At 51.2% G+C, this 18,102-nt stretch overlaps 1 long non-coding RNA gene across 1 annotated transcript in view; it reads left to right on the top strand.

Annotated features, from left to right (window-relative positions):
- The first annotated feature begins 946 nt into the window (after nucleotides 1–946).
- Nucleotides 947–18,102, top strand: part of LOC118769714 — a 52,040-nt gene continuing 34,884 nt past the window's right edge. The window contains exon 1 of the long non-coding RNA XR_005004514.1: nucleotides 947–1,385. This is a non-coding gene — a long non-coding RNA (uncharacterized LOC118769714). The remainder of the gene's footprint in view (nucleotides 1,386–18,102) is intronic.

The raw sequence follows: 18,102 nt of genomic DNA on the forward strand, positions 1-18,102 counted from the left end.
CATTCTGAATTGAATTGAGTTCTGCAGGGATCAATATTTTGTTCACACCCCATCAACTTGTTTCTGCCAATTTTCTCCCCAGATTTTCCTACAATTATTATGCTGATGGAACTCAAATCATTCTCTGCTTTCCTCTCTCTGACTCACTCACCTTCAGGTCTCTTTGCACAGTGCCCAACACAGCACTTGTATATCTCTACCTGATTGTGAAACCATCCTCTTAAAATCAGTTCCTCTCAAACTTGTCATAGTGACCAGTCCCTGAACCCTCCAGTACCATAACTGGTTATACACTTTTGCCTTCCCATACCACAGAGAACCTCAGTTTGGTCACCCAGTGTGGCAGTTTCTACCTCAACAACATAGTAAGAATCAATTTGTTTCTCAGTACCTGGTCATGCTAGCTTCCTTTTTCACCTGCACCACTGAAGCTCACTGTTGGCTAAGCTCCTAGACTATACCACTAAATGACTTCAACACGATCAAAATGCTGCTTGGCTGGTATGTAACCTCCCAAACCATGCCCATATCTCGCCTCTCCATGTCTGTCTCAGCCGGCTTTCCATCACAGATTGCATCAGTTTCGAGCCCCTGGTACCAGGTTACTGGGCAGTCATTGGCACAGCTGCCTCATATAAGGTAATGTTGTTCTCACAGTTCATCAGTAGCCACAGTGTGTTGGTACAATCATCAGTAAAAAATGCTGTAACTTGTCACCCAGCACTTGACACAACAACAACAACAACAATAATAATAATAATACACAAATGATAATAGATGGAAAAACTGCTAAATATACCCCGGTAATCAATAACAGTTAATAATATTATAATAATTATAAATCCTGGAAATTGTACAAAACTGATGTCACATTCAGGCGCCAGGGGGAGAAGAGCAGCGGTTGCTATCTGAAGCTCCGCGGCTGACATCATCGCTCCGCGACTCGGACTGTGTCGGTGCGCTGAGGAGAGCGGAGAGTATCGAGCGCTGTGTCTTATTTCCTGCCGACTACCCGTCAGCTATCAGCGGACCGAGATCCACAGCGTCCCGCCGTAGGATTCGTCCTCCGTGGACGAAGAGGCGGAAGATCCCCCGAAACCTTTAATTAACAGCGGAGTTAAGAAATCAAGAAGAGAGTGTACAGTCTATGTAGCTAGTCTGCTAAAGAGCTATCTAACTGGAAAGCTATCTAGCAACCCAGGTAGGGCAACCTCGTTTGCTAGCAGCTAGCGCTGGGGAAAAAAAGAAGCGGAGGGGGACCCGTAGCGGCGGAAAACCGGGTCGGTCGCTCCATCCAAAGGGAAGCCTTCACGGTTCTGGAAATTCAAAAAAGGAAAAAAGAGGCCCCGGTCAGTGGACCCCTGTTCTGCGCGTCTCTGAATGAGGTACACCAGTAGCTACCGTTTGCTAACGTTAATACACTTGTCGTTTTGGTCGGAAGCTTATGATCGTAGCTTAGCTAAGAAGATCACTGAAGAAAAGGCCAGGCATAAGCGATGCCAATGGGTAGCCGGGCTAGTTGGAAGCTTCGCACTGAACTGCATTGACCGATCCGCCTGCTAGACCAGGTTACTAAAAACTGTAAGTTAACGAGCGATGGCAAAGGAGACGGATGGTTCATTGATGCTTTTTTGTTCCAAAGGGTCAATGTAGGGCAGAGGAGACAAGCTAGCTTGCGTGGTTAAAATGCATTTCACAAATCACTCGGATCAGCACCAGCTAGCTAGCTTGCCGGTTAGCTCGGGAAATCTCTCCCGCGTTTTTGTCACGGGTGTACTTTAAACTGAAACATGTTGCTGCTCAGCTAGCTTGCTAAAGGTGATTATCTCCACCATCGGTTCGATAGTTTGCTTTGCTGGGTTTAGTTTCGGTGCTTCATGGGGACATTGCTAGCTAGCTTCCCACTCGCACTCCAAGTTACCTAGCCGGCTAGCTTGCTAAGCGGCAGCCGCTCATCAATGCGTATCTTACTCTGGGTGATAATAGGGTGTCTTGTGTTGCACAGTACAAAAGTCCTCATTTGATATTCAGCGCACGTAGCGGGCAAGGTAGCGCTTGGTGTTAGTAGCTTGGTAGCGAGTTTTCTTTAACAGCGTTTCGATCAGCGGCTGCACAACACGCTGTTGGTAGCTACGTTAGCTGACTGACTACCACCACGCATGAAACGTTACCAGCGTTGCAAACTTTTGGATTTCCTTTAACGTCAGCTGACGAGCTAGTCGTGAACTTTTCGGCTGTTTGATCCTTTCTGTCGTTGTAATACAATACTGATTGGGTGTGAGACTCCGGTGAATTACCACTGAATACCAAAAATTCACGTACAATTTCATACCTCTACGGTAGTTGTTAACTAGGCAACTAGATACCCGGGGAACGTTACTAATCTCCTGTCTGAGCTGGTGAACATGTGAGAGCGCTGGCTTCACTTACCTAGAATGTAGTTAACTTTCTAAAACGACGTTAGCTACCTAGAAAGCTATGTGGCTAACTTCAGGAGTTCCATAGTGTCTCTAGATAAGCTTTTGTCTAAATTAGAGCAAACACGCCCATGGAGTTTACTATTTTACAAGTAGTCCAACAAAACTATAGAGAAATTGTGCTATGTGTAAGCGTTTGCGAGTAACGTGGCGTTCATGTGCTGTGATCATTTTTTGGAGATTTTATTTGCCATGAAGGATGCACTAGGGTTGAACTTTGGATTTAATTTTTTAAATGGCCCTAACATCTAAACGAAGCAGTGGAGTTTTGTGGTTGCTTTGTTATAACCTTTGACGAGCTCACAGAAGTTATTTGTTAAACCCTTGCACTTGCAAAATCATCGTATTTAAATATTAGTGCGATGTATGTTGTGAAGCTGTAATTCGCTGTTTGTTAAAAAGTCAGTATCTTTAATCATCACGCATAATGCAATTTTAACCACTGGAGGCAGCAATTACAGTTGCATGAGCCACGCGCGTAATGAGTATTTTCAAAATATTGTTGATCATTTTCCCTCGGGTGTTAGTGCGCTGTCCATTCATGCATACTAGCCACAGACTTTGAATTCTGTATTTATCACTGTTGGCCTTTCACAACGTTTGAAACTAGCTGTGAGGATTGAGTAATATTTTATAAAGAAAAGAACTACTGGTCCCACCGTTGGGTTGGATATTAGCAGAGTACACTGCTATGTAGAAAGTGTGTCAGAAGGTCAGTATATTGTCCCCATTAAGAATAAATTCCTGAGCAACTTCTGCTGTTTCTTCACCATGTACACTGAGTGTTTCACAACTATCTAATGTGTTGTGCAAAAGATTCTTTCAGTAGATTAGTATTTGTGTGTGTTTTGATGTTGTCTAATGCTATTTTTAAATGTAAGGCATTGAATAATCAAAGAATATGTGGTTTTGTTGAGAGGAAGTGTTGTAGTGGAACAGTTTTCAGTGCTGCACACAGGTGAATGTTGTGGGGAAGGAATTTTGGCATTACAATGTTAAGTTACATGTTGCGTAGGGAGGAACCTTAGCATTGCACAAGGTTGAATGTTTAGGAGGGAGGAATCATATTGCTGCACATTATTAAATATTGAGAGAGAAGTCATGTCGGCAATAAGCTTGGTTTAATGTTGTGTAGGGTATTTCAGCATAGCACTTGGCCACATGCGTCTGTGCCTGCTTCCTTTTGTCTCTGACTCAGGCTGCTCTGTTTGTTCCTTGCATGTTATAAATCTTCTGTTGAATACTCTGTGGGCTCACTTTGTAAACAGAGAAACACTGAAGCGTAAGAAACAGGCTGTAGGTAAATAGTTTTGCATGTAGTTTTTGTGTGTGTTGGACTGTGCTGTGCAGTCATTCCGTTCTGTTTGCCTTTGAGTGCGCTCTCCACCGCCAGCGGGAGAATCTCAAGACCCTCATGTCTCCCGTCCATTTATCATCGGCCGACACCCGCACGCGCTGGCCCTCGACTCGGAGAGAAGGCGCCATTGTGCCAGTCGTCCCCGGGAAGGCCGAGCGAGGGGAAGGGGCTGTCAGAGGAAGCGGCTGATAAATGAAGGACAGGAGCGGGGTGAAGGGGAGCGAAAGGGGAAAACGGGAAGGGAACGAGGGAGAGCGAACGTCGGGTGGCCCGCCGGTTCCCGCTCTCCGGCCCCTGCGGGGGGTCCCCCTTCCTCGCTCCTCTCTGCGCGTTCAGGACACCTCCGCCACCCTCTCTCTGTCTCTCCCTCCCTTCCTCCCTTCCACCTTCTGCTTGCCATGCTATCCTGGCACGCAGGGGCTTGTGTGGTGTCTCTCTGAATGAGCTCCGGATGGCTTCCTGCCTTCTGTAGCCTCGGAGAAGGCCCGAGCCGCCGGTGAAAGGGACGCGCGGGCTGAAGTGCTCCTCGTCTCTTTCAGCGAGAAGAGAAACAGTGCGGGAGCTGCCACCGCATTGTGCGGCGAAAGAAAGGGAACGGGGCAGCCGAACAGAAGAGCATGTGCAGATGAGTGCCGTTCCACTTCCTCCCCGATTCCTCTCCGTCTGATCATTTAATGGTCGGAGACGCTCATTTCTGAGGAGAGGCCATTGAGTGGATGTAAAGGGGGGACGGTGCCGGCGTGGGTGCCGCGCTGTGGGAGTGGAAGTGACTCCTTCAGCTGAAGTGATCGCGGGCCGCTCTGATTGTTAGCATTATTCCAGCGCTTGAAGTGGTGAGTGAAGTGACTCGATCCTTGAGGCGCGGCGCCGTACGCGTCTGAACGGTAGGCGGTTCGTCTGCTTTCACCTGCGCCTGACAGACTTTCGTTGATAGGCTGCTGTCTGTTTAGTGGATGGGTGACGGTGGCAGATCTGTCTGCAGGTGTGAGTTCCTGCTGTCAGTCACTGATAACCCTTTTCCACTGAAGGAACCAAACGGAGCTGAACTCTGCTGGAATATAGTTTAGCTAGGTTGGCCAGGCTTGCTTGATATTCCATTGTAATATCTGGGCTATAGTACTACTTACAGGAATTTGAATAGAAGGAACCATACATGTCATTGCCTTAGCAGGGATAAGCGAATTATAGGTCACAGGGTTCTCAAGCTTTTGTTTTGCAAATCCTGTATTGGCCAGCTAGCTTCGGATGGATATATTTTCCATTGATCCTTATCAGTGGTGCAAGTAGTGAATTGCTACTGATGCTAAATGCGAAGCTTATGTAGCTGTTTAACTGTAACCATTGTACACATCTACATTGCCTGTCTGACAGTCTTTCAATAGCAACATTTCTAGTTGCTCTTCATGCAGTATTGACCAACAACACCTGAAACATCTCCTCCATCTCCTGTTATGGCGGCTCGTGTTAAAAAGCTGAGTCTCTCTCAGCTGGACTGTAAATATGGTGGGAAGTCTTGGCGGAGCAGTATCTGGGAAAACAGACCTGACTCTGGCAGTACAATGAGGGAAAAAGACATAAAAGCCATTGGGTTGTTGGTGTAAAATCAACAATGACATGGCGGCAGCTTTATTTCCTGTGTGAAAATAGCACATGGCTGTTGAAGACTGGATTAAATGTGTGCTTTGCTCCTTATGCTGATGTTGTATTGGTTCATGCAGTAGGTTTCCTTTGTTTTGTAGCTCACGCTTTTGTGCTGAGGTCAGCTTGGCTGTTGTGGTTGTTTTCTTCGATAGGACCAAATGATAAGAATATGTCAGTTTTGTTCTGAAGGATCTGCGCATATTGGCTTCTTCACATCAGCAGTCGCGATTCCCCTTTGTCTGTTTCGTCTGTGCAAAGGGCTGAAGATCATTGGAGATTTGGAGATGTCAGCAGTATTTTCCATTATAGGAGGATGTGTCATCTCCCAGGGGAACAGGGAGGGAGAGCGCTGTCGGGGAGTGGCGGGATGACTACTGAGTGATCAGGAGACTCCTGAGTCTCCCTGGGGTAACCTCCATTAGAGACGGTGGGAGGAACACCTCGCCTGAACACCTCCAAAAAGAAAATATTAGCGCTGATTGGAGCGATTTTTGTAAACCTTTCTCGCTCCTCTTTCTCACCCTGCCAGATTCTGTCCTTCTTTTCTGCGCAGTAGGAATTCGTGCTCGCAAACAGCAATCTGCAGTGCAGCTTAGCTCCCCACCTCGCAGTGCCTCGCCCTGGGAGCTGTACGGTTTGTTGTGTTTGGAGCCACACTAAAGGGCCTGCTGGAGTTTGTGGGATCGGCCAGCCAGCAGCCGCGGTGCCAGACGCATGAGGCCGCGGCGCATTGCTGCCGGATGGCTCACCCGGGGAGATCAGCTCTGGAGGGAGCCGCTGGAAACCTCTCACTCTCACAGGGAAACGCTGAAAATCGGAGTCGAGAGAAAAACGAGCTCCTGCACCGGGCGCTGTATGAAAGAAAACTGCTGCTAGCCTCTAAAGGGTCACAGAGCTCTTCAAAGAAAGTTCTCCTCCTCTCTGACAGCCTGAGGGGTTCGGTTGGCGTTTGTCTCCGCGTATGCGATGCTGTCTTGCGTCTCACTTTGCTTTGCTCTTTTTAAGTCTTCTGTCTGTTTTATCTCTGTGTCACTTTCCATTACGCGTCGTTCCCACGCCGGCCACAGAGGAGCTCGGGGTCTTCTCCCGCAGAGGACGACCAGGGGCGGGGTCTTCAGCGAGAGCTCGCTGAACAGATGGGCTTGAGGGAGCTTTAGCTTTCATCATGGATGTCGAAGGCTCTCCGTTTTGGCATCGCACTTTCTGAAATAGCCCCACGGTGAGGGAGAAACGTGCTCGCTGATTAGTGCTACCTGCACCTGCGCGTCTGTTTTCTCCAGTTTGGGGGGGGTGGGGGGGCTGTTTCAGCGCTGACCCCTGAACTCTCCCCGAAAAGCATGGCTCGGCCGCTGATGGCGCTCCCTCCTGCCTTTGAAGCGCGCGTTGCCAAAACACAGCGCCTGTCAGATAAAAGGGAAGAGGGAAGACTTCCGCCTGAGCGCACCCGATCCAGAGATCTCCAGGTGTGCGGCGGGGGGTGGGGAATGGCGAGGGCCTCTCTCCCCCCTCCAACCTCACAGACTTCCCAGAAGCGGACAGAGGCACGGGGGTAACAGCTGGCTTCAGATGCAAAGGGGGCACCTTGCGGGCCACAGGGGATTGTGGGTGTCAGCCTGCTGGCCTCACATTCTGAGTTCAGAACGGAGGCTCGAGCGGCAGGTTCTGCTAGGGGCCGGGGCAGGGAAAGCCTGCCGAACGGCACTCCTTTTGGAAGCAGTGCCTCTGATTTTTATCCAGCGCTTTTATTTATGTGTTTTTGGTCAGTGAACACCAGCCAACCTCACGCCACCCCGGCTCCCCACCCCCCACCCGCCGCCGTATCCCGTTGCAGATGGCCTCGTGCCTCTCCCGCCTGCGCGTTCTGAGCGGAGAGAGGGGGCGTCTGAATAATTCAGCGCTCCGCCGCGCGGGGCTGAGCGGGGAGCACTCGCGCTGGTTCAGAGACAGCGGCTTTGATGTGGCCTGCCAGCACATACATCCAGGTCTGCACGCTTAAGGGGGCTGGGGGCTGGAATCCACCCAGCAGGGTTTACAAAGCTTTTTTATTTTTTATTTTTTAAATATTTTCCCTTAAACATAGATGTCTGGCCCTGCTTATGCAAGTAGGAGAGAAGCGTACTGTGCTCTCAGTAGCGACTGATGGTGTTCCCCCTTCCTCTTACTCGGTCACAGCATTGCTCTGAGCTGTTATGTGGCTAATCACAGGAACGGGAACAAGAAGCTAATTTTATGCGTATTTCCGCTAAGTTTGTTAAATACTGTAAACCTTTAATCTCTAGGACAAAAAGACCATTTAAATGTTTTTTAATGCAGCGCTCTCAGCTTTTTAAATGCTTAGCTTCTCGGTTCAGTATTGGCCAGACAGTAGGCCCTACAGCGTAACGTATTAGAATCAAGATACAGGCCAAACGCTAATATTTGCAATTTATGTTTCCTAAAATGCTGGGCTCCACATTTGATCTGCTGTCATCATCTACATTGTTTTTCTTGGCAGCAATTGAAGTCGTTATTGTGCACAGGCTAATTTTCCATCAGCGAGCAGTTGTGTTGGAATTGAACTCAAGTGTTCTCCCTAAGTGGCGGTATTTCACTGCCACACATCCAGAATCCTTCACCAAAGCCACACCATGTAACCACAACAGCTCTGACCGGCTGAAACAAGGCTGTTTAGCTACCCAGAAACTTGTAGCTCCTCTGATGCGCTCGCAAGTGAACACAGATCTGAGACGCTGACAGCATAACCCTACATTTCCATCGCGCACACAAAAACGCTTTGCGGTAGACGGCTGGAACCGGCACCGCCGTGCAAACCCCACATTTAAAGTACGCTACAATGGGTTATTTGTTCCTTTAATTTTCCCATGGTTTTTTTTTATGTGTGCTGAGCTGCCGCTTTTTTTAATATTGCAGAGAGTGTAATTATAATTCCTGGAGGTACAGCCTTCCCCAGAGTGACATGCATTCCAGCAGCAGGCGAAATGCATCCCCATACCCAGGAAAAACAATGAGGCTAAACAAACAGAGAAATGGGTTTCTTTGGATCTTCTCTTTATTGCCAATCACTCTGACGTCCTCAGGGACTCCAAAATAAAGGCAGTGTTTTCACCATTGCCCTGCTTTTTGTCAAGGAAACTGCTGCTTGGCACTCTAACATCAAAGTGAGCCCAGATTATTTATTCATTATTTTCCTTCGCAAATGTGGCCTCTGTGAATTAACCACTTTCTTTTTTGGGTGGGGGTGTTGTGGGGGGAGGTTCCTGAGACGTGCTTAAGAACACCCGTGCAGCCAGTGTAGCTTTTGTAACGGTGGATCACTTGCATGGAATCACTGGGTGAATAGAACCGATACTCCCTCCCACACCACCCCGACCACAGAAATCCTGTCTTAACTAATGGTCAGTTCTATTGACTGGGGCTGCCTGGCTTTCTGCGAACTTATCTAAAAGGGATTACCTCCATGAGAGCGGCGCAGTCAGTCTCAATAGGCTGAAACAGTGGGGCTCTGTGTGAGAGGGCCGCCTCTGTGTTCACCAGGCTATCCGCTGGTCCTGTGTCCATCTCAGCCTGGCTGGCCTCTTCTCTTTTCCACCTTCTGCCCAAACACAATGGGCTCTGAGTCTGCCGCAGGAGAGGACAGGCCTGCGGCCAGGGGCCCCCCAGCAGAGGGGAAACGCTCTCTTTGTGAATGGAGCCGTCCGCTAGCTGACGAGGTTGTGTCCACGGGACTATACTTCCCATGGTCCTCTTGTGCAGCAGCTGCAACTGCTCAGCATTGCTATGACGAGAGGTGTTCCTTGATTGGGTGTGGACAAGCTGCTGTCTTCTGACAGGTTGAGCTCAGAGGATGGATCATTTTAAAGCTTCTAATAATCTTTTCATAAAGGCATGATGCTGTTAAAGGAACGTTCCATCAGAGCTTTCTGTCTTTTAACCTGTTGGATATTGTGCTGTCTCTTTCATGTTGAATGGTTGTAGCTACCTCTTATAGCAGTGATGTGTCTCAGCTTGTACAGTTAAATCAAGTTATTGAAGTGTATGTAGTGTTTTTTATTAAAGGTAACATTTAAAATAAAATGTCTGAAAGTACTACAGCAATTGATCTCTTGGTTAATGTGTATAGTTGTGTATAGCGTATAGTTTCAGCACCGGCGTTCCTGCAGATACTGCAGTTGGAAATTTGAGTTCAGAGGGTGGCCTTTTTCCACAGAATGGCTTTTGTGGCAGATTTTCTTTCATAAGGAATCCCCAAACGAGCGGCTGCTTTGAAAGTCATTCAGACTGCAGTGAATTAGCCCGCACGGCTCTCCCCCCGGACGCTGAATTATTCACCGCTCATCAGAATGCAGGCGGTGGCAGCGGTGTTTCGGCGCTCCTCTCTCAGGCCGGTCCCTGCTCGGGACGCCCCGTCTGTCGCCTTGCAGAGAGGTCGGGGGGCACCCGGGCCCCTCCGCGGGGGCGCGGGCTCTTATCAGCCCGCGGTGGAGGGGCGAGTTCGGAGTGATAGAGGCAGCGCGCGCCGATCCTCACACCCACAGCTCCGCCCCCGCTGTTGGAGACGCCTCGGCTTCAGTGCGAAGGGCTCCGTCAGCAGGCTGGAGAGAGCCTGTCTGAAAGAGGCCTCCACACGACCTCCCAGCTGTGAGCGAGCCATGGTGCTGCGTGAATGGAGCAGGTCGATCACTGCTGTTTGTACGATGTGTGCGTTTGTGTGTGAAATGTGTTACCAACACCTGTCGGCTTAGCCAATCAGTGAACTCTGAAGTTTTGCCGCCCTAGCCCTACTTCCCTTAGCTGCCAGTGCTTCCTGTTTGTTTGAATATAAATGCAGCAGAACTCGCATCCATCCTCTCCTCCACCATACAGCAGAGCTCACATCCACCTCCCCTCCTCCATCATACAGCAGAGTTCACATCCGCTGGATTCTGCTTGCCTCGGTAGCTGTGGGCCGTCGAGCCTGCACAATGCGTTGGACGCGATTGCGGTTTCCTTGCGGCGGAGTTCTGCTCCTTTTCCCTGCCGTGGCTCATTTGCTCGTTTTAAATGGGAGCGATTGTGCCGCCTGTCTGGAGAGCGTGCAGGCTTTATGCATGTGCTACTGCGGTCTCTGGCTCATTGTGTCTGCAGCTTGCCTTTCGCTGGCACCCCGCTCCCCTGACTTGAAAGCGGAGCTCTGCGCTTTCGGAGATAACGCCGGCTGCGATGGAGAGGCGCGCTCCTAATTTCCCCTCGGGCTGCGCCGGCGGCGGATCGGGCCCTCCGCAGATCGCACGCGGCGCGGCGCGGACTCCGCCTGCAAGGGCCCGTTTCTGATGTTCCCTCACGCAGGTAGCAGGAAGGAGACCAGGCGGAACCTGGTTTATACTCCCACGCCATAGCTGTGTGTGAGAGAGGTGTGTGCCATAGCTGTGTGTGAGAGAGGTGTGTGCCATAGCTGTGTGTGTGTGCTGTAGTTGCTCGGTGTTGGGGTTTGCACTCACCTGCTTTAGCTCTGTGTGTGTGTGTGTGTGTGTGTGTGCGTGCGCGTGTATGTATGTGTGTGTTCCTGTATATGTGTGTGTGTTTGTGTGTTTGTGTGTTTGTTTGTGTGTGTGTGTTTGTGTGTGTGTGTGTGTGTGTGTGTTTGTGTGTGTGTGTATGTGTGCGCGCTTGCGTACACTGTAGGAGGTTAGGGTGCTGGTGTGCACTCACTTGCCTTAGCTCTGTGTGTGTGTGTGTGTGTGTGTGTGTGTGTGTGTGTGTGTGTTATAGGAGATCAGCATGCTGGTGTGCAGTCACCTGCCTTAGCTGTGTGTGTGTGTGTGTGTGTGTGTGCGCGTGTGTGTGTGCTGTGGGAGCTCTGTGTGGTGGTTTGCATTTCAGCTGATGGAATCTCACCTTTTGCTGGTGTGCTGACCTCAGAGCATGTTCAGACTCTAATGTACCTGCTGCCATTACGGCTGCCTGCGTGTGTTTGAAACTGAATGAGCCAGATCGCTCTCGAGCTCATGATGGGGGAAAAAGCTTTTGTTCTGGAGAGACCACTTCAGAAAGAGCATAAATAATGCTGATTGTGTGCTGATCTGATTTACAGTGCTGTATGTAAATGAAGGTAATTTAGCAGCGTGAACTCTCTGTGATAAGTGCACCAGACCGTGCCACCCGGTGAGGAGGAAGCGGTGGAAAAGGCCTTCTGTGGCGGCGGGGTTTTCAGGATAAAGGCGTCTGTGGGTGACGGAGCTGCTGCTGTATCTTCTGTCAGCCTGCCTGCCGGTCTGTTTGTGTTTGCTGTGGAAACGCCTGCGGCCTGCCTCAGGTGCAGCTCACTTACAGCGGAGGACGGCCAACGGAACACCCGCTCAAAGTCCCTCTCGGCCGCCTCTCAGCCGCTACTGCGCGCTGCGATATCGCTGTGGTGTCCGTGTGTCTGCCTGTGGGTGTGTGTGTGTGTGTGTGTGTGGGTGTGTGGGTGTGTGTGTGTGTCTGCCTGTGGGTGTGTGTGTGTGTGGGTGTGTGGGTGTGTGTGTGTGTCTGCCTGTGGGTGTGTGTGTGTGTGTGTGTGTGGGTGTGTGTGTGTGTCTGCCTGTGGGTGTGTGTGTGTGTGTTTGTGTGTGGGTGTGTGTCTGCCTGTGGGTGTGTGTGTATATTGCTGTTTGTGTATGTTTGTGTCTGTTGCGATGTGAGTGTCTCCGCTTGTGTTTCTGCGTGTATTGCTGGTTTTATATGTGTGTGTGAGTGTGTGTCTGTGTGCGTGCTCTTCCTTCTTCCAAATGGGAAATCTTCCAGTGTCTTATCTGGTCCCTGCTCTGAGCTGGTTTCCTTTGCGCAGCACAGATTAGTTTATGGCCATTGTGCGCTGAGCACAGTCGGCTGGCTGCTTCTCCTCAGCTCCGGTCCACACGCCGGCCTTTATCTCCAGGCTGGAAACAAATGCTTCTCCTGGCTCACAGTTTCTGCTGCTGCTGCTATCGGAATATTGCGCGCAGAACCATCAGCAAACGTGCCGTGTCCCTTATGTGTTTTACAGATGGGGCAGATGAGGTGAGGTTTATAAAAGGCAGACATTGTAAGAGCTTTTTAAAATGTGCAGCCGTCTGACGTTAACATGTGGAGCAGGGCTGACCTTTGCATGTGAGGTTGGTTTTGTGAGTCCTCTGTGCTAACCCCCCCCCCCCCCCCCCTTTCCTGAGCTAATGGAGGACACGGGAGCGCCTTGGATGACACCTGTACTCTTATCACAGTTTCCATGGTAACGGATCCTCGCACCATCCCGGCGCTTCCCTCCTGATTTCCTCTGGGATCCGGCGCTCCGCGCGGTATGGAGAGCCGGCAGCGTTCTGATTTACGGAGACGCTCTCCCCCTTTTCCCCCTGCGTCCCTCCCTGGCGCTCTGCCCCCAGCGGCGTCCCGAGACGGGTCCCTCCTGCACCTCTCAATGTCCGGCGCAGCCCCTGTCTGCAGTGCCGGCTACGGCAGAGGCTGTGTGTGAGAGAGGTGTGTGCCATAGCTGTGTGTGTGTGTGTGTGTGTGTGTGTGTCTGTGTGTGTCTGTGTGTGTCTGTGTGTGCACCACCACCGGGCACCGATCTGCGCGGGCTTGTTGGCTAATGCACATCATTAGAGCATCTGCCAGTAACATCAGCTTCACACTCACTCACTCACTGTACGCATGGCTCTCTGCCATTCAGACCGTCCTCCAAATCAGCTTTCAATAGATCAGCTCACTCCTGTCAGCATCTGACGTGTAGCCCGCTACCCTCCTCTCTTTCTAAAAACTGCGCTTGTTTTTGTTGGTGTGCTTATGAATCCAGATTCAGGGGAAGCGTTCTGTTTGCCTCTGGGTAAAACGGCAGTGATTAAAAGCGGTGCAGACAAGCAGAACGTGATGAGAGCAGATCTGCTGAGAATAAACAGCCGCAGCGGAGCCGTTTCCTTCCTGAGGCTCGGCTTTGTTGCGAGCGAAAGGAGAGATAAGTGAGCGTAAAGAGAGTAGCGGTCGAGCTGCGGAGGCGCCGAGACGTGGGCCACAGTAACGTGACGGAGACGTGGCTTCGCTGTGCTCCGGGGAGGTCTTGCCGGTTTAACAGAGAGTGGCACGTAACTTTCAGGGCTGCCATAGATGCTGAGCAAATAAAGCTTACTGGGTGCTTTAAATAAATTTCAGCGTTTGATAAGAATGTTATAGTGAGTAGGTGAAACTCAGATAAGCGTGTGTACACCAGGGATGGGCATCCTCAAGCCCTTGTGTGGGTCACGCGTGGATTAAGATCAATTACTGATCAGTTATGCGATAAAGGGCTCTGATGGAGCACAGAGTACAAGCCTCCCCAGCGTGTCTATGTTAGTGTGATGTAGACCCCTTCAGGAGTGGAGACCGCCAGCATGGCTCTGCTAGTGTGATGTAGACCCCTTCAGGAGTGGAGACCGCCACCATGGCTCTGTTAGTGTGATGTAGACCTGTTCGGGAACGGAAGCTTCTCTAGCATGTCTCTTTTAGTACGACACAGACCCCTTCAGGAGCAGCTGTGTGGCAGGGTGTCGCCTCCTCAGAGCTCCTCGGAACTCGGGACGGGGCAGCCTCTTCCCCACTGTGTTTCTCAGGGCACGCAAAGAAGAGAAGGGGTCAGAAGAGAGAAGAAATGTACTGTTGCAGCTTTCGAGCGATGTGTGGATGACATTCGTTAACTTTTACAGAGACACAAAAGTCCCTTTTATCAGAAGATTAAATGAACAAATAGGATTATTGGCTTTGAGATACTGGTAGCTTTGTCGACCACGACTGGTATGACTTTTCTTTTTCAATTCACCATTGTTTTCAGGGAGGGGGATCGATAGCCATTGACATGCTATTAGGACAATAAAAAGCTGTTTCATGTGGAGACCAAGGGGAGTGAGTGTGTGTGTGTGCCTGCCCTACACAGACACTGGCCTGTTGCCCCCTGGCTCTGTGTGTCCGAGTGCTTTCAAAGTTTCACCTTATCTGTTAAATAAAGCCATTATCTGGCCCCCGAGAGCAGATATTTGAGGCCAGAGTAAACTCTGAATGCTTCCCTTTGAGGGAGAGTATGATGAAGAGATGATCTCTCATTGGCTGCCAGAGAGCGGTGGCTCGCTGACCTGTGACTGAGGGGCCGTTCTTCTCCCTCTGTTCCCCCGGCACAGACGGCCTCTTGTGCGGCTGCCCCCTCCAGTGCCTGTAGAGAGGGGCCGCTGGGAGCTGACGGGGCCTCTCTGGGGCCCGCCCAGGGCCTCCCATTCGCCATCGCCCCCCTGTGAAACATGGAAGTTCTCCTCGACTGGGGACAGGACAAACATCCCTGATAGAGGGGGGAAAAAACCCCAATGGCTGGATTCACTGTCCTGCCCTTCTTTGGAGCAGCTCGCCGCTGTTCTTCTGATTGACATGCACGCAGTGATTTAGTGGAGTACTTAAGTCTTAAGGGGGTGCATCCATGTTCCTCCGTGGGCATAATTGACTGTGGTGTTCTGACCAAGGCTGCAGTTTACAGTCCCGTTCATGTCAGTAATGTTCTCGTGGGCCCATAATTCAGGCCGGGCACGTTAGACACTCTCTGGCTCAGAGAACCTGTCAGAGAGAACTAGCCTTGTGAGACGCAGGGCCATGCCAGACACATTACGCCCTGCTTTGCACAGTGTGAGCAGCTGTTAGAATGAGCCGGTGTCACCAGAGGGACATTTTAATACCCTGTCTGTCGTCGCCTCTGAAAGATTTTATAGGCAGCTCAAGTTGGGGAAATAACACTGTCATTTAATCGAAAGCCTGGCGGTTTCACAGAACGCTTAGTAAACGTCACTTCGATCAGTTAGCTGTGTACACAGTGTTGGCTGTGATTTCAAGGCCGGAATGTTTTGTTTTGAAAGGCGAATGGTCCGGTAGCTGGACACTTAAAAGGCAGTGGTATTTGCAATTAATCTGTGTGTCACTTTACAGCTTCCAAGTCTGAATGAATGTGATACAATCAACGTGTAACTGAACATGTGAAGATGAACCCAAGGGAATGTGTGTAGCTGGATGCACTGGTAGACATGTGGCATACTGTTACCTGTAGGCTGAAGGTGTGATCTCCTCTGTAGCACTGAGCATAGCACTTAACCTGGCAGTGTAGCTTAGTGGTAAGCAGCAGAACTCGTACCCGAAAGGTTGCCGGTTCGATTCCCCGCTGGGGCACTGCCGCTGTACCTTTTGGCAAGGCACTTAACCCACAAGTGCCTCAGTAAATATCCAACTGTATAAATGGGTAACACATAAAAAATTGTAACCTATGTAAGTCGCTCTGGATTAGAGCGTCTACTAAATGACAGTAATGTAATGTAACCTGAATTACTTCAGCTTGCCATCCATCTGTTTGCCTCTGTGTGTGATGTTGACGTGCTGGCACAGGTGTTATTTATATCCTCCTCTGATTGCTTTTGCGTTCCTGTTCCGGAGGGAGAAGGGAGTCGGCAGGTGAGGCGTTACACAACCCCGGCAGGTGAAAGGTCTGAGGTTTACGACATCGGTCACCGATCACGCTGTTTTCACACGGCGCTCCTGTTTCTCTGCCGGGTTCCTGGCTTCCCGGGGAAATCCCTCTAACGCTCTCCGCGCTGCAGACACCTGAAGCAGGTTCAGACGGACTGCAGCGAAACCCTCTGCGTGCAGTCATGAAGAAGCACAGAAGCTAGCGGGGCATTAGCACTGGCAGTGACGGTATACACAGCGAGCTTAGCAGCTACAGCTAAATCCTCACTGTTGGCCTTTTCTCTGAACTTTAGCTACTGGTTTTTGTTGGCAGCCTTTCGGAAATTGTTCAGCTGTTTGGTTTTAGACTGACGCCGTTACAGAGTCCTCAGAAATCCTTGTAGGCACACCCGTTTCTGTGCAGTCAGATGGGGTGACCCATGATTTTTGTTTGGACAGCGTACTGAGTTGAGGTTTGCGATTTGGGAAGTTAGCGGTTTGGACTCTTGGACTGGCTGTAGTTTGGCTGGGGTGGAGGTGTAGAGGAAGAGTCGGTGTGCAGCTGAGGCCCTGGGTTCGAGTGGAGGGCCCCAGGGGGAAGCTTTGCTCGTGGAAAAGCTTCGTGGGGGTGTCGGACATTCTGGCCCAGTGACACTAGGTGGCGCTGACTCTGGATCAGATCCAGCTTTCAGTTCTAGATTTATAGGCCCCAGGGGCAGGTCTCTGTGAACAGCTGTAAATGGACTGTTCCTCATTGTCAAAGACGTGACATCCTGTATGCGTGTCTGACTGCAGAGAGTAGGGGTTATTTTTAAAGCCGGCGGCTGAGAGCGAGCGCGGAGAAGTGGGTTCGGGGGACATGCAAAGGACCTTCATTTGCACAGAGGCAATCCTTAACGTCAGCGTTAGAGGACGACCGTCGCGGCTGTTCGGCCGATAGGGGAACACCCTCTGATTAATGAAGCCGCTGGCAAATTAACGCACCCTTCGCGCCCTTCCTCCAGCTGCCAGCGCTGCCAGTGCTGCCAGGTGCATGCTGGGAATTACGGGGCTGAGGAGGGCGTGGCGTGTTATGAATGTGCCATGCTTGTTCATTTAAAGGCACGGTGACACAGGTAGTGGCATGTGTGCCACTGAGGGACTCAGGAGCAGGCTGTGGGAGAGCACGCAGGGACAGAGCAGGGGGGAGATCGCAGGCAGCGTGACGTGCATCATGGGAAACACGCAGGCCGTTTTCCCTGGCCGTCATTAGAACGGCCTGCGTGCACAGAGCGGGATTGTGCCCGGGGGAGCCGCGCGCCGAGCTGAATCGCAGGGACGTGCTACCTGCCGGTGGGGCGCGGCGTCGGCGCTCTGTCCCCGCTCTGTCCGTTCCCACACTCCTCCGCTCACAATGGGCCCCCTGTGCGTCCGCTGGTCCGCGAGGCTCTTCACTGCCTGCTACCTGCCCTCCCTGAACAGTGCGGCGCCTCAAAGGGCCCCCTGTTCTCCTCTGTATCAGACCCGGCCGAGGGGCAGTGGAGCCTGAACACGCCTTAGTAGGGTTCAGACAGAGAGAGGGCGCGGTGTTCAGCTCCCTGTCTGCGTGGCCTCGATGTGGTGTTGCAGTGCGCAGTTTGACACCTGAATGCAGCGTTAGACTGTGCAGTGAGATGCCTGAATGTGGCGTTGTGCTGCGCAGTCAGTTGTCTGGATGTGGCATTGGACTGCGCAGTCAAATGGCTGAACGTGGCATCGAACTGCGCAGTCAGATGGCTGAACGTGGCATTGAACTGCGCAGTCAGATGGCTGAACGTGGCATTGAACTGCGCAGTCAGATGGCTGAACGTGGCATGGGACTGCGCAGTCAGATGGCTGAACGTGGCATGGAACTGCGCAGTCAGATGGCTGAATGTGGCATGGGACTGCGCAGTCAGATGGCTGAACGTGGCATGGGACTGCGCAGTCAGATGGCTGAACGTGGCATGGAACTGCGCAGTGACATGCCTTAGTTCGGTTATTTAATCAGAGGTTTCGTGTGGCGTCCTGAGACAGGAGAAGCAGGATTCCGCTCCTTCAGCGTCTGCTCCTCCTGCCACACCTCCTGCTGCACGGCTGCTCCTCCCGTCCTCACAATGGCAGGGATTTAAACACCGGCTGCTGATAAGGTAACTTACATAACGCCGGCCTGATGCAACAGCCGCATTCCCA

This window comes from Megalops cyprinoides, chromosome 22, assembly GCF_013368585.1.
Source record: "Megalops cyprinoides isolate fMegCyp1 chromosome 22, fMegCyp1.pri, whole genome shotgun sequence".
Taxonomy (NCBI): Eukaryota; Metazoa; Chordata; class Actinopteri; order Elopiformes; family Megalopidae; genus Megalops; species Megalops cyprinoides.